Raw genomic sequence first — 15811 nt, 5'->3', positions numbered from 1 at the left:
ATGGGCTGTTCCTGCACAGCCAGGGGCTGGGGGATCATGGAGATGGGTGAATGCCCTGGTGCAGCACAGCCACCAGGAGAATGTGTGTTTGTGTCTGTGTGTGTGTGTGTGTGTGTGTGTTTAAACGCCCTCAGTGTAGGCAATGAGGAGCAGTCCCTCCTTCCCCCTGCCCTGGAAGGGTGATGGAGCTTGGAAGGCTCTCCTGTCTCTGACTCCTCTGTCTGCCCTTCCCACTGGGTTGTGTGTGCTGCTGATTCATTTCATCCACCAGGGATCTCTCTGTAGCAGTGCCTTAAACCTCAGCAGCTTTCTGCTGCTTGCAAGATGCTCTGCAATGTGCCCTGATGGCCAGGCAGGCTTGAGAGGGGGCCTGCAATGGTTTGATTTGGGTTCTAGTTTAAAAAAGAAATGGGCCCAGGATTTCCACTTTTTTGTTTGACCAATCCTCCTCAATTCCTCCTCAATTCCAGAGGAGCAGAGGGATGAGTTTTTTGGAGGAGACAGTACAGAGAGGAACGGGAATTACAGAATCATTCAGGTTGGAAAAGCCCTCTAAGGTCATCTCTGCACAGCCAATCCCACCACAAAATCACATCCCCAGGTGCCACATCTACATGTCATCATGTCATTTAAACCCCTGCAGGGATGGCGACTCCACTCCTTCCCTGGGCACCCTGACAGCCCTTCCTGTGAATAACCCTTTCCTAATTTCCCACCTAAACCTCCTCTGCTACCATCTGACGAAGGAAAAGTGGGTCCACAGCACAACCCTATTCCAGCTGCCCATCCCTGAGCATCCTCAGAGGATTTCCATCCCCTCCCTGTCCATGGGGACATCGCAGGCACAGAGGGGCTCCAGCCTGCAGCTGCTGCCTCCCTGGGGCCCTCTCCTCCTCCTCCTCCTCCTCCTCCTCTCTCCCAGCTGGAAATCCCACTGGGGAGGGAGCTTGGGTTTGGAAGCCAAAGGAGCTCCTTAACTCGCCATTGTTCAGTGGGTAATTGCTTCCTTTCTTTCCCTCTCTCCTGGTGAAGCCAGGGGCCATTCCTTCTGGCTGGAGGCAGCCCCCTCCAGGCTTCTGCTTAAATCCTGGAGAGAGGCTTTCCAAAGAAATAATTGCTGCTTTTCTACTTCACGGCCTCAGCGAGTATCTTTGGACCTCATTTCAACACTTAGTGGGGTTTTATTCAGGTGATGAAGGGATTGTCTTTCTTTATCTCAGCTCCTGCGGTCTTTCCTCTTTTATCCCTTTCTGATTCTTTTCCCTCTTTCAGTCCCCAAAAGTTTTCTGTCCACACAAGATTTAAGCTCAATTCAGAACTATTCTAAGGATTCAGTGTTGTGCAAATTTGAAATTATTTCCAGCAGTAATGTTTAACTCTGTAAAATAGAGTGCTTTGGATCAAATTAAAGACTTGTCTGTAAGAAATATTCATTTATCCCCCAATACATCCTCAGTTAATACAGGCTAAAATTTAAAAACAAAGGACAAAATTATCCATCAAATTCATTATTAAAGCCTATAAACATCTCAGGAAGTGAACAGGACTCATCAGCTCAACACATCCAGCAAAAATGTGGGGAAATCTCCGAGAAAAAAAACGGATTTAATAAAGCCATTATGGTTTCAGTGGATGGCCTCACTGTAGCAGCACTGTAGGATTCTTTTTCATGCATGGAAGAACTGCACCTCCTGCACTTCCAAGGAAATCCTTGCATGAGCTCTCTACACCTTTAGTCTCCTGGACAAAGTGAATATTCAATGTCAGGATTTCCCCCCAAGCTTCTCCTTTAGTCCCCAGGACTTTCTTGCTGGAAACCATTGCATGATCCCACCTGGAAACCGTGGGATGCTCTGCAGAGAAAGAAAGGCTGAGAAGCAGTTCCTCCTGAGGAGGGAGAGCTCCAGGGTGGGCTAAAACCAGAGAAAGTGCAGTGCAAAGATCCTGTGTCATTCTAGGAGTGGTACCCGAGGGCACAGCTTGGATAGCTCCTTCACCAGGGGAAATGAGATGATCACAAGGGTTCCCGGGAGTTTTCTTTTTAATTGCAGACCCCAGATATGTGAAAAGTCTCTGTTTCGGCCCACGTGTCCGAAGAATGAACTGGATTTCTTCAGTTTTCATTCTTAAAGTTATAATACCTTATCTATAAAATGTTCCTCCTGCCCAGCCCAGATCTGCTCAGCAGGGCAGCCAGTGGCACTCTGACCGGGGCAATGTTGTCTGTTTGTACTACAAGCTACGTATAACATGTTTGCAATCACTTTCCAATAACAGATTTACAATTACTTTCCAATACCAAAAGTGCACTGTCTAACATATCACCTTTGTTAGACAGTGAACTTCTACTCTAAACCAATCCCAAAGTGCCAACATCACAGCAGAAGATGGAGGTAGAGAAGAAGAAGCAGAAGGACTGGACACACCCAAGTCCCTCCATCTTGTCCCCAAAACCCCCATTCTAAAAATCCCAAAACCTAGTGATAATTTTGTTATTATACTATTTAAACTTCTGTGGCATTCAGGTCCTCATACAAAGCTGGTGATTTGCTCCACGGGTCATAATCAAATCCCCAGGTGTTCTGGGCTGTGTGCCAGGGTCTCCGAGCCCCCTGGCAGCTCTGGGCACCCGGAGGGATGTGCTGAGTTCCAATAAAGGGTGTTCAAGGAATGACTGGGGTGACAGCCTCCAGCACGACCTGCTCTTGGTCCTGGCACGCCAAATAACAGTTTCATGGTGACACCTCACATTTCAAGGTTTTGGGAGGGCCTAAATGTGAGAAAGCACTTGTGGCAAATGTTCCATACAGTTTAAGTCATCTAAAATCACAGATGCACTGAAGGCTGAGAGAGCCCTGGTCGAGAGCTGACCCTTGACAGCCATAGCAATCCAACATTGACCATCTGTCCCGATTTTTTTTCCCAAAGCAGCCCTGATGTGTTTCATGCTGTCAAGGGCTGAGCGAGAGCACCTGGGGCTTAGGAGCCCTCGCGTTGCCTAAAGCCCATGTGAAAAACGGGGGGAAAACCCATGAGGATTCCCTGCAGAGCTCAAGGAAACATCTGAACCCTTTCCAGCCAATACACAAGTTCAGAGCCAAGCAAATATTTCCCAACACCTCGGTCTGTCACTTTGGTTTTGCCTCCTTATCGGATTGGCCAAGTTGCATTCCTTGTGCTCTCCAGAAGGACAGGAATAAATCACACAGGAATGGTTCGAATGCCTGAGACTTAAGCTCCTGCCTAAAATTAAGCATGTGTTTAAGTGATTTGCCGGTGAGTTTAAGCTCGGGAGCATTTTGCTGAATTGAGCCTAATGGGGTAGTCCCGGTGGAATAGTCAGATTTGTGGAATAGATAAAAGAAAAACGTTCTTAAATAAATCGCAGCGTTGCAGAAGTTCAAAAAGTACTAATTTTTTTATGCTTCAGGTATAGTTTTGCAGGGAGGGTGGTCTGATTTTATCAGGTGAACTCATTGTCCCTGCGTTTATGGGCAATTTCTACCTGTGAATTAGCCCTTTCTCTCCTCCCTCTCCAATCCACAACCTCAGATAAGCTTCTTCTGAGTGGATGCATTGGCAGAACAAAAGAGTCCTTGTGAACAATGCATTTATTGTTCCGGTTTCAAAAAACAAATATTTTCTTTACAAACAAAATTTAGCCAGAGGGCTGGAGGGAGGGGATGTAAGGGGATTTGTATTCTTGCTATCACACCTTCTCAAATGAACATTATTGCTAAACAAAGACACATCACAAGACATTTTTAATTAAATTGATTTATGGGAGAAGTCAGTGGATTTCTGCCAGTTTACACCAGCAGAGAATTTGACCCTGGGTGATTCTGTGTGTGAGAGATATTTGTACTTCTGAGCTGGGGGGCTTCAGGGGGGATATATGAATTTTTAGATATTCAATCTCTATTTGTGCTTATCAGACAGCACAACCTTGAAGTGACTTCATGGGTCGATCACAGATTGTGCTTATTTGAGATTATTCTTTCTTTAAATAACAAGAACCTGAAAAAAAGTCAAAACTTGTATATCTTTGGTGGATACGTGCAAGCTGTGGGGGCCGAGGGTGGGGCAGTGTACCACCAGCCTGAAAATAATTCTGATTGGGAGCAAGGCTGAAGAGAGAGACCAGTCTGAAAGCTTTGCATGGGAACACCCCTGAAAATCAGGTTGAGCCTTTGGAAGTTTTCCTTTGGCCGAGCATCCCTTCACATCTGGCGGCTTGCCCTGCCCAGGACCCAGGAGTTTTCAAAAGAGGGGAGGATGACCCCCCTGCCCCTCCCTCCTCCCCTCTTGAAGCCACTTCAGAAACCTCTGCCAGATGTCCTCTCATCTTTATCTGTGCATCTGCAGGCTCTGGAACCTGCTCTTCCCTGTGCCACTGCCAGGCAGATCCTCATCTCATCCCAGGGCTGGGAAGAGGGATGGGACAATGCAGCCTGCCAGCCCTGACTGGACTGACTGGTTAAGTCAAGGTGGAAATCAGAGTGACTGCAGGAGGACACACCAAGTGCTGTTTTTTTGGGGAGTGGGTATTTTCCAGCATTTCTGGATGGTAGTCCTGTCTAGTTTCAGAAGAATATTAAATAGCTTCCACAAAACTCTATTTCATCACAAGCAATTCTCTTCACAGGCCCCTTCTCTGCAGAGATTTTATATTGATAGGAAACAGTATGGTTCAGGAAAAACAATACTTAAACCAACACCATCTTCCTCAGGCAGATGGAAGTGCCTTTCAGTTTGCTGGAGGTTTAGATATGAATTTATGGCTACAGTTACAGAAAGCATTCTTCCACTAAAGGAGGTCATTCATCATTCTAGGCACCTTCCCATCACATCAAAATTGAGAAGCCAACACCTATAACCTGTATAAGTGTGGGCTGCTTGTGTGATCATGCAGGAAGAATATTCAGGCTTCCTCCTTCCTACCAGCAGTCCCCTCTCTCTTTACATTTCTCTTCCCCTTATAGCTGGGGAAAAAATGGGTCTGTGCATCCCAAATATTGTTCCAGCAAAACATCCAGACATGGGAGGAGGCTCCAGGACTCTGTGCCCTTTACTCAGAGTCCCATTAAATGCTGGAAAAGGAGATTTGAAAACCTCCCTCTGCTGCCACATATGATTTGTGTATCACAAATACAGAGAGTGACAGCCTTCAGGGCTGTCACAGAAGACCAGGACCTGCCCTGCATCTTCCCCTGGTACCCAAACACTCTGTGCCAGCCCAGGAGGAAGGAGACAACACTGGATAAAGTCTGCCTCTGCAAAGGAAGGTCTCTTCCTGGTGTTTCCCCACTCCATTGTCCAGTCAACACATCTTGTCCACACAAAAAGGCAGCTTTGCTAATTTCTTGGAGTCTTTCCCAACATATTGTCTGCAATTCTCTGCTCTGTTTTTGTTCCCTTGTTTTGAACTGATGCTGTGACCCCTTGACTTCACCAGACACAGCTTTTGCCACTCTGTCTGATGGGACTCTGCCTTTGCCCCACTGGAATGAAAGGCCTGACAAAAACCAAAATAATGCACTTTAAGTGGCACAGCTTGAACAGAGTCATGTACAGGGAGGAAGAAAAGGAAAGGTGCCAGAGGGAAAAGTATAACTGTGTCCAGGACATATACATACTATATATATATTATTGATTTGTATTTTATGTATTATATTAGATTCTAGATATATTTCATATTAGTGGTCTAGATTCTAGATATATTTTCAATATCACATGTGGAGCAGCTGAAGGACTGTTGTGCCTAGGTGAAGACCTTTACTTGCCTGTCTTATACCCAAAGCCCAGCTGTTTTTGAAGATATCCATTTCTCCATGTGTCCTGCAGATCCAAGCATGGGGGTTTGGTCAATGCCCTTTTCTCCTGGACCAGCTTGGAGAGATCAGGGGGCAGTGGGGATAAATCCCATGATAAATCAATGTATGAAGCTCTGAGGAGACCCCAAAGTCAGTCCTGCAGTCCGGGTTTGCATGGTGATTCCTAAACCCACTGAGCATATTCTGGTACCTTGCATGCCCCTAAAAGCTTCAGAGAAATTGGTATTTTTGTGAATTTCCAGGGCAGGAAAGCTCAGTGCTGAGCAGTGCCAGCATTGTTTGAACACTTCATCCTCCACTCCAGACATTACTGCATTTCCACATTTGTTCCTAAAGGATGATTTAGAGGTGATTTTCGTTGAAGATACCCAAAGAGAGTGAAGCATTGCTATTGCTGAACCAAGTCAGGTTTAAATTATGCAGAAAGAACTTAGCAGGGTCATTCTTATGACGTACTTAAGGATCACATCTCTCCTGAAAATAAGATTCAGCCTTACTCTGAGGCTTACAAACTGTTTAGTAATTTTTCTTTTTGATTCCTTTAATTTCCCCAATAAGTAACTTACTGTTTTACAGCTAAATACTGTAAGTTATGTATAAAAAAAAATTAAAAAAAGTTGTTTGTTTGGGTTTTTTAAAATGAAATATCTGACCATGAAACCCCAAATGCAATAAAATACTGAGCTATTCAGTAATGCTGGAAAATAAGATACAGCCTTACTCTGAGGCTTACAAATTGTTTAGTAATTTTTCCTTTTGGTTCCTCTAATTTCTCCAATAAGTAACTTACTGGTTTACAACTAAATACTGTAAGTTATAAAAAAAAATTTTAAAAAAAGTAGTTTGGGTTTTCTAAAATTAAATATCTGACCATGAAACCCCAAATGCAATAAAATACTGTATAATAGAATAAAATTCTGTAATATATTCTATATACTAAATTCAGTAATAATTCTATAATAAAATAAAATTCAGTAATGCTGGAGCCTCTTCTCTCTGATTCTCCTAAATAAGCATTCAATGAGATGGGCACAGTCGTGGAGAACACTGAGCCTGGGACAGAAATGCCCTCTCCAACCACACCTTCACCATGGGGTGGTTCTGTCATGGTGTTTCCATCATCTCCACTTGCCAGAAACACTGCTGGAATTACCTTCTACATTTACAGACACAGGCCCTTCATCTCCCAGGAGCCCAGAGTATTTTTGAGATTGGAAATGAGGAGATAAGCTTGCCCTCCCCCCTGGAAAGCATCCCTCTCTGCCCTGGGTTTCTGCAGCTCATTAAAAGCTGTCAGCACCTGCAGCCCTCCCAGCAGGGCACCAGGGATGGAGGGACATGTGAAGAAGAGCCCACAGAGAGTATTTGTGGAGGAAGGATGAAATGCTTGTTATGGATGCTGTGGAATCTCAGAGAAATGAGAACCTTAAAGCTGAGCAGAAGGCTCAACTTAAAATCGAGCTGTGGGTTAAAAAAGAGTTAAAGAGTATGAATTTTCATTTGGAGCAAATGTTGTTCTTGGAATATATGAAACATCTATTACCAGACATCAATTCCTACCATATGGCACATGCATTACTTCTCCTGCTAAGCAGACCTGCAGTTGCAAGGCTTGTAGCTCACATCCAGCCATCACACTGGGATAGAAAAGTCCACTTTGATGGAGTGCATCAGTCTGGCAAGCTGGAGGTGCTCACATGGAGCTGTGGAAGCTCCCTGAGAGTCTCTGCTCTTGTAAAATCTGTGCCTGAGCACTGCAGCATGCACTGTGTCTGAGGGGAGCGAACACCTCCAGCCAAATTATCACTAGGATTAGGCAAACTAATTCAACTCAGATAAGTTCCTCAGATCTTTTCTAAAGCTCCAAGCAGGCTCTCAGTGAGGATTTACTTTGGCAGCTCTCAGTCTCTTCTATCTCATAAGCCTGTGTTGCAATGGAAAAGAAAGATTTCAAGATTCTTTTTCCTGGCAGTTAAAATAGGACGGAGGCCTCTTCTATTCCCTTGCAATTCACAGGTTGAAAGGGTCTGATCTGTGCGATCCCGTCATCTTTTATTTCTTAACCTGGAAAAGAAAATGCCTTGCAACATTTCCAGTGCACCTGGAGCAAAGACTGGTGGACTTTGGATCTCAGGATACATCCAGGATCTCGGGATGAATCCAGTTTAACTTCTTTGGAGGGACAAATGAAGAAGAGCAGAAGCAAAACCGAGCATGAGTCACAAAAACTCAGAACAGTGAAATCCAGCTCTGAGCAGGTGTTTTTGCTAAGTGAAAATACTCATCCAAATGTGCCTTAGTGCATCAATTTGGCACAAATATACAGAAAAAAACCTTGTTGCATTTTTCTCTGGGTCATGACCCTGAATACACTCAGTCCTGCCCAGGATCCCAGATTTACTGAGAACAGACTCACAGCCTTGGTGTGACCTCATGAGGTTTAATTTCCTTTCTCCCTGACAACAAGATCATAATTATTGAGGTTTTAGCTGACAGGCACTGACTGATTAAATCTAAAATAAATACTAATTGCAGACACATCATTAAAAAGGAGAGCCAGTATCTGACTCTAGGTCAGACACAAGCAAAGATCCACTCTGAGTTAAGGACAAACCCCAGCTTGGTGATGAGCTTGATGTTCTTTCTAAAAGTGACAGTCTGTAACGATGAGAAGCCTGAAATTTAGCTGAGGGCATGAGCCTGGAAATGTTCTGTCACCAAACCACACTGAGCACACAGCACAGCTGAAGGAACTGCTCAAGCCCAAGGTGACACTAAACAAGTCCTCTGCTGCTCAATCTGCCACATCCCTCGCACACTGATACAGCTCTGGAAATACAAAATTCACCCTTCAAGCCCTGCCCGGCCTCTGTGCCAGGGTGGGCACGAGCTGAAAGCTACAAGCATCATTTTATGTCAATTTTCAGACCTGCTTCCTCCCCTCAAGCCTTGCTGCACTCCTGTGACCTTTTAGGTGCAAATGTCAAAAGGTCCCAATCAGGAATGAAAAAATTGCCAGCACCTCTGACAGCTTGCATCTGGGTTTGGCTCATTCTTTTTTTCCCGAAGCTTTTTCTTGTCTTTCAATGTGGAGCTCGAGCCCATGTTCCCTTTTCCCAAAAACTGATCCAGCCACTTACGGGATTCTCAGTGAGATCATTCAGGAAATATTTCCAGTTGGAGGTCTTTGCTTGGGGATTTTTTTTTTTAATTTATTTATTTATTTTGTCCTGTGCTTGGCATCAGTTACAGGTGCTTTTCCTATTTTGGATGGAAAGGATATTAAGCCGTATTCCTAAAGGTCCTTTTGGCGTTTTTTTTCCCCCTTTTAATTTGCCAAAAAAGCTTTTGATGGAACATCCTCCCCTGGCCCCCAGTCTGACAGGATTCCCTGACCTGCATAACGCTGTCCAGATTGAAGCATGAGAAACATTTTGAAAATGAACTATGCTGGAGTCTGGGAGTTATTAGCTGCCAAGAAATCCCAAAAGCTTTTAAACCTTGTTTGCAGCTGCAGAGTAGGAAACCTAGGTGCTATTCATAGAGGAATTCAACAGGAACTGTAAATTCAAGGCAACTTGCTGCTAAAACACAAAGGTAAAGAATTAAAACAGACTTAAGGAAAGAGCAACCCAAGCCATTACCATGCCAAAGTGACTGATTGAAAAGGAAGTTTGAAAAATTTCAGTATGCCTGGCTGGGATATAAAACTCAGGCTGAGGTAAAACAGCACATTCTCTAAAATCGTGTGTCCTTTGCAGCTGGTTGTAGACCAGGGCTGAGAGAGGAGGCTGAGGGGCTTGTTAGCACTCCAGGATGGGAGATTTTTGTTATGCAGATGGAACAGGAGAAGTGGACGTGGTTCTGGGAAAAGACCAGACTCAATCAGCCCAAAATTGCCAGAACTTTTTAATCCTTGGAAAAGGCCAAGTTGGATGGGGCTCTGAGCAACCTGATCTAGTGGAAGGTGCCCCTGTCCATGGCACAAGGGTTGGAACTGGATGGTCTTTAAAATCTCTTCCAAACAAAACCATTCCATGATTCTCTGAATAAACATCTTTATCGATGAATCAAACACTGCTCAATGCAACAACCCTACACACTTTATTTGCTGTACCATCAGAAAACTGCTCCTCCACCATTAAAGCAAAAAAAAAATTAGGGTGAATATTTGAGGTGGTTTCATAACTAAGGGTTGTAACGAGCATTGCTTGACAATCAGAAGTCACTGGAGCATGCTGGCTGTATAGAAGGTGCTCACCAGCCACTGCCCAGACTGTGAGAATGGGCACAGCCATTCGATTTTCATTTCCCAAATGAAAATTGGGAATTTTCAGGCAGAGCAGGAGCAGGCACACAGTGAGTTACAGCTTTTCCCTTCCAGCCCAGCCCCGAGGCCCTGCCTGGTGGAAAACACCCTCGTTCCCCCCTGCCCTGCTGCCTGCAGAGCAGCCAGCAGCCCCAGCCAGCGAGGGAATAAACTGTGAACACCTTTCAGGGAATGATCTCATCCCGAACAAAAGTTAAATAAAACAACTTGATAAATCACCCTTCCCCTGTGTGCACCAGCGCACAAAAAAGCAGAGTCCTCCTGCGAGCTGAAGTGAACAGCTGCTCCAGGGTTTGAGGCATTTTTAGGGGGAGAGGAGCTTGATTTTCAGATGGATCCTTAAGTGCAGCCTCTAAAAAATCAGGTCCCATCAAGTTACCTTGTGTTCAACAGAAGCATCCCAAATGAACTTGTCACTTGTCACCATCTCTTCCAAGGACTCCAGAAGGAGAAACAAGACTCTTAAGGCAGGAGAATACTTTTGCACACCTGGCTTGTACTACTTTAAGGAAAATTACTCTCAAGAGCTAATTAAAATGCATTATTTCCCCCCTCTAGCTGTATAGATTAATCTATTTCATTTTCAAAATCTCATTTTTTCCCATCACTTCAAGTATTCAGGAGAGATTACATTATTACAATCACAACTTGGCCTCGGTCCCAGAACACAGAGATGAAGAGAGAAAAGGCTTTTGTTGAGGACACGCACACACACTCACACACACACTTTAGACAAAATGAAAGCACATTAATCAGCTAATAGGGAGGGGGGGGAAAAATCTAAAGTCTTATGACAGAAGCATCAAAAATGAAAGATTTCTGCTGGAATGTAGTGTCAATGTAAAAGCAAAAAGACCAGGGAATCTCATGGAAAAGTATGAAGCTTTTTTTCTTTTTTTTTTCTTTCTTTTTTTTTTTCTTTTTTTTAACTAGGGAAGAACACAGACCTTGGTCTTTCAGAAGCAACCAAATGGAAAGGACATTTTTCAAGGACACAGGGCGGTTCAGGCCAATATTATGTTCAGGTGAAATCAAGATCATTAAGATAATATGAAGCCCAAAGAGGTTAAAAAACTACTATTACTGTGGCAGTTTTACTGCAGTGAAAGACCTGTGAGGGAAAAGCAAAAAGAGAAAAACCACATGATGTATTAAGATGCTTCACTAGAGAGCAGGTACTCAAACTTTCCCTGGAAGAAACAAATCCCCCGAGGTGAAGGGACCAGATTTTTTTGGTCAGTTTTGCCAAAGTGCTTTCTTTAAAATGAATGTAAGCCCTGGGAAGTTCACAGAGTTGAAGGAGAGCAGAAGTGCTGTCCCTGCAGGATGCCTCCTCCCAGCCCTGCTGTTCCCCCTCTCTGCAGATGTTTGGGGAGGGGGAGAGGCTCAGGCTGTGGTTGCACATCTATTAATATCACATCTGCTGTGCTCTGAGGTTTCGTGGCAGGGCAGATTCGATCTGGATCAAGCACAAACACATTTTTGCTGAATTAGCCTGAGCACATGATGGGATGTGCTGCAGCTTTGAGTTAGCTGGCCACGTTATGGCAATCTGACACACAGCTCTGGGCTTGGCAAAAAGGTTCCCAGGATCAAGGTATGCCACAAAGCTGTCAAATGCATTTGAACCAGGTGCTCAATTTGTACCAGATCAGGAGTTCCCATCACAGGGATCAAGCTCCTTTGATCCGCTGCTGGGCACCTTAAATCCAGGTGTATCATCTTGTGAGAGCAGCCTCCAAATCCCAAACCCATGAGTGTGAGATAGTCACCACTCCCCAAAACCCAGAGCCCAGAAGTTAGAGAAAACAAACTGGGGCTAGATCTAAGTTTTATAAGTATTCCTTTTTCTTTTCCTTGCTGCAACAGGGGCCGGTTCCCTGTGGGCACAGGTCAGGGCAGGGATGCTGCTGCCTTCACTGTGCATCTCCCCACGAGCCTCTGGCTGAAGGGCTGTCTCAGGGAAGGGGCAGCACATCAGAGCAGTGAGAAATGAATAAATATTCTATTTTGTCGGAAGGATTTGGGGTTTTAAATTATATATTTAGCGAAAACACAAATAATTCATGAGTGTTTTCAAATACATGAATAATTCAGGCTGGAACCGAAATAGCTAAATCATCAGGGCCATCATCCTCATAGAGGCACCCAGGATAGGTTATTTCAAGTACATTTCACTGCAGACTGGCACGTGCACAAATTCACTAATAAGCAGCTGCATCCCTGCCTTTTTAGCTCCACAAACCCCAGCCAGTCACAAATCCCTGACTCAGGGTGCCAGCCCTAGGGCTGAGATGCATCAGAGCCCTAATTGAGCCATGGCTTTAAGAGCAGGGACAGAACCAGTTTGAAATCCCATTTTATAGCTCCTCAAACCACATCTGAACCATGTGGTACATGTGTGGCATTTAAAGAACAAATTATCTGAGCACCATACAAATGTTTCACTAACAGCTAACTCCAAGCTCTAGCAACCAGCATTCCTGCCTGCATATTTGTGGCTGACATTGTGTAGACTTTGAGGCATGTGTATTTGTTAATTTGAATTCTGTGTATTTTGTGGGCATTGAGGGTGTAATACTGAAACCATAACTTCATTGTGAAAAAGTTTGCACTTTTGTATATATATGGAAATGTGGTGTGAGCTGGACAGCCAGATATCGTAGCAAGAATTCTCAGAACAAGAAATATCTCAGGTTTTTAAGTAATTTTGTGGCACTGAGGGACATGGTTTAGTAGTGGTAGGCTTGGCAGTGCTGGGTTAACAGTGGGCCTTGATGACCCTAGAAGTCTTTTCCAACCTTAATGTTTCTATAAATCTAAATACCTTTTAATGACAGTTGCTGTCATAAGAAGATGGAGCTGAGCTTTGCTGGCTCTAAGCATTTTGACAAAGAGCATCATTCTGGTTCTTGAACTCCCAGTGCATCACCAAGATACCCCTGTGGCAATGGGGACATGGTGACAATGGTGACATTGGTGCAATGGGCAGCACCCCAGCCACCCTGTGTGGCTTCAGCCAGAGCCCTGAACAATTACCAAGGAGCACAGGCAGCTTTTAGAGAGCAATAATTGAGTGAGCAGCTGTCCCACATGGCCCTCCTGCATCCCACTGCAGCAGAAAGTTATCTGGCATGGGTTACACAGCTGCTCCTTGGCTGTGTAACCCATGGGAGACAACAGGGACAGCAAGAAAGGGTTTTTGGAAGGAAGCTGTAAGTCTAATATTTCATTGAGAGGAAATGAAGGAGCTGCATTGTGGTATTGACTTATATCTGATGGCATTTCACATTCTCTGCTTGTCACCCCAGCTGTGTCTCTGCTTTGGGAAAACCTGGGGCTCAGAACCACCAAGAGAAAAGCATTGCATGGCGAATGCCTGACACTGAGTGTGCTGGAGGCACTTCTCTAACCCTCTGATCTTGGGACACATAACAGCTCATTCATTCTGCCTCTCTTTTTTCAGTTTTGCAGGAATTCCCCCATTGTAAGGAGCCCTTGACCTTACCCCCATTCCTTCTGCTACCGCCTGACATCTTCCCATCATATGTTCACAGTGTGTGTGTCTTCAGTGAAAAGCAAACCACTGCTGCTGCTCCAGGGCCCCAGAGAAAACCTGGAGAAAGGAAGAAAGAAAGAGAAACCTCAGCCTCCCTGGTTCTTCCCAGAGATGTGTTGCTCCAGCAACTGGAAGTCAAACAATGATGTCAAGAAGACAGAGCCAAGCCCTTGGAGTGCAGCGTCCAGTTGCCACAGCAACTCGTTCTTAAAGTGGTGCAGGGAGGCTTTCTTTTCCCAGTAGTAGAAAAATATGAGTGAGCAAATGAGTGTAAAGGATGTTTACCTGGGGCTGGGGGTGTTAATTTAGGGGGCTGGGATGCAGCACCCTGCCAAAGGGCCAGGGCAGGGAGGAGGAGGAGGATGCTGTTCCCTCCCAGAGGAGCGGAGCAGCTGCTTGGAAAGGAACTGCTTTGCTCTTCCTTTCACCAAAGGAAATGCCAGAGAAGCAAACTCTGCTGCCAGATGCCACATGGACACCAAATGTTCCCCACTGGCTCCCCCCAGCCCATGGTGCTGCGAGGGGAGGGCTCCTGGTCTCGCTTTCCTCCCTGAGCTCCCTCAGCTGTTGCAGACCCATCTGTCCCACACTGGGCAGCTCCAGGCTTCAGACAGGGAGGACAGGTGCTGGGGGGGTGGGGGGACCCTTGGGCCACCCCTGAGCTTAAGCCCTTTCCCAGCTTCCCGCATGGCTCTTTTGTTTGGGGCCATCACTTTGTGGCTCCCCAAGAACTGAAATCTGTGGCAAAAAGACGCAGCTTTAGGATTTCACTGCAAATAAAAAACCTCCCCCAGCTCTCTGCCCCACAAAGGGCTAAGAGGGGAGGTGGAGTGGGAGCTGTTGGTGTTGCTGGGGGACAGGACATGGCCAATTTTGGAGGTGACAGCCAAGGTTTTTGTTGACGGAGCATTTGCTCACATAGCTCCTTGCACTTTGCTTCCCAGAGCTGCCATCCATCCCTGTGGATGTGGGACACAGGAGACACCTCCAGCTCTGGCCCCTGCTTGAAAGGCACCACGGATCTCCTGAGGAGCTGCTTTATCCCCACGTGCCTGTGAGGAACAACCTGATTAACTCTTGCACTGATTCATCCTTATCCATTTATCTAACACAAACCATTCCTTACTCCATTAGGTCCTTGCTCTCACTGAGTAATCCCCGGTTGTATCATGCTTTGGAATTAGTCTGCAAGGTCCTCAGGGCAGGGATCATGCCTTGGAAGGTGCCTCACAGACTTTAGGGCCATTGCTAAATTAATAAGAATGTAATAAAAGTATTAGAGCTCTACCGAGGGAAGCATTGTTATGCCCCAGAGGCAGCATATCTGGTTAACAACCCTGAAAAGAAATGCCAACAACATTAGCCTCTGCCCCTACATCCCTCCACCTAATGTAAAATTAAATAGCTACAAATTACCTATCTATTTTTCTATCTGCCTAGGCAATTAGCCCATGCTCATTACTGGACATGTGGGGATACATCCAAGCTCACCAAGATGGGAGGCACGACACACAACGAGGCAAGAGGAGATGCTCTGAGGCTTCTGCTGCCTTGTAAAACACACCGTTAAACCACAGCACGTTGGACCAGCAGCAGAGGTCAGAAAAAACCTGCAAACTCTGGCAGGAAAAGTGTCCAAAGGGCAAACTGAAAGCCAAGGGCAGCAAACAGGCTGTGAAAGTTTTCTCAAGGGTGTGGGCAGGACAGAGAGGAGCAGCCAGGGATGTTTATTCATATGGGAAAGGCAAACACCAAGCTATAAGCAAATGTGGCGTTTATCTGCAGTTAAGCTCGTGCATACATCTCCATGAACTGGAGGTGCAACCCCACTGACAGGGAGCCTGCTGCCAGTGGGGCATTGTCAGGGATAAATCCATGGAGCTGCAGCCAGGGGACAGCTGAGCATCACACAAAGCGTCCTGGAAGGAAATTCAGGGTGAAGTTTTTCAGTCAGCAGCACAGACAGGACTCCCTAGGCCTGAGCTGAATTTGGAGCCCCCACAACTCCCTCCATGAGCCAAGAACTCTCCCTCAAATCCAGTGCTTCAATCCAGTTAAGTTCAAGCCCTCTGCTCTGCTTGACAGCAA

At 45.5% G+C, this 15811-nt stretch overlaps 1 long non-coding RNA gene across 1 annotated transcript in view; it reads right to left on the bottom strand.

Annotated features, from left to right (window-relative positions):
- The window catches only part of LOC134425023 (uncharacterized), an 88216-nt gene extending 74436 nt beyond the window's left edge, over positions 1–13780 (bottom strand). Inside the window, exon 1 of the long non-coding RNA XR_010029565.1 lies at positions 13673–13780. This is a non-coding gene — a long non-coding RNA (uncharacterized LOC134425023). The remainder of the gene's footprint in view (positions 1–13672) is intronic.
- Positions 13781–15811: the final 2031 nt, after the last annotated feature.

This window comes from Melospiza melodia, chromosome 15 (assembly GCF_035770615.1).
Source record: "Melospiza melodia melodia isolate bMelMel2 chromosome 15, bMelMel2.pri, whole genome shotgun sequence".
NCBI lineage: Eukaryota > Metazoa > Chordata > Aves > Passeriformes > Passerellidae > Melospiza > Melospiza melodia.
This window is presented reverse-complemented; position numbering and strand designations above follow the sequence as displayed.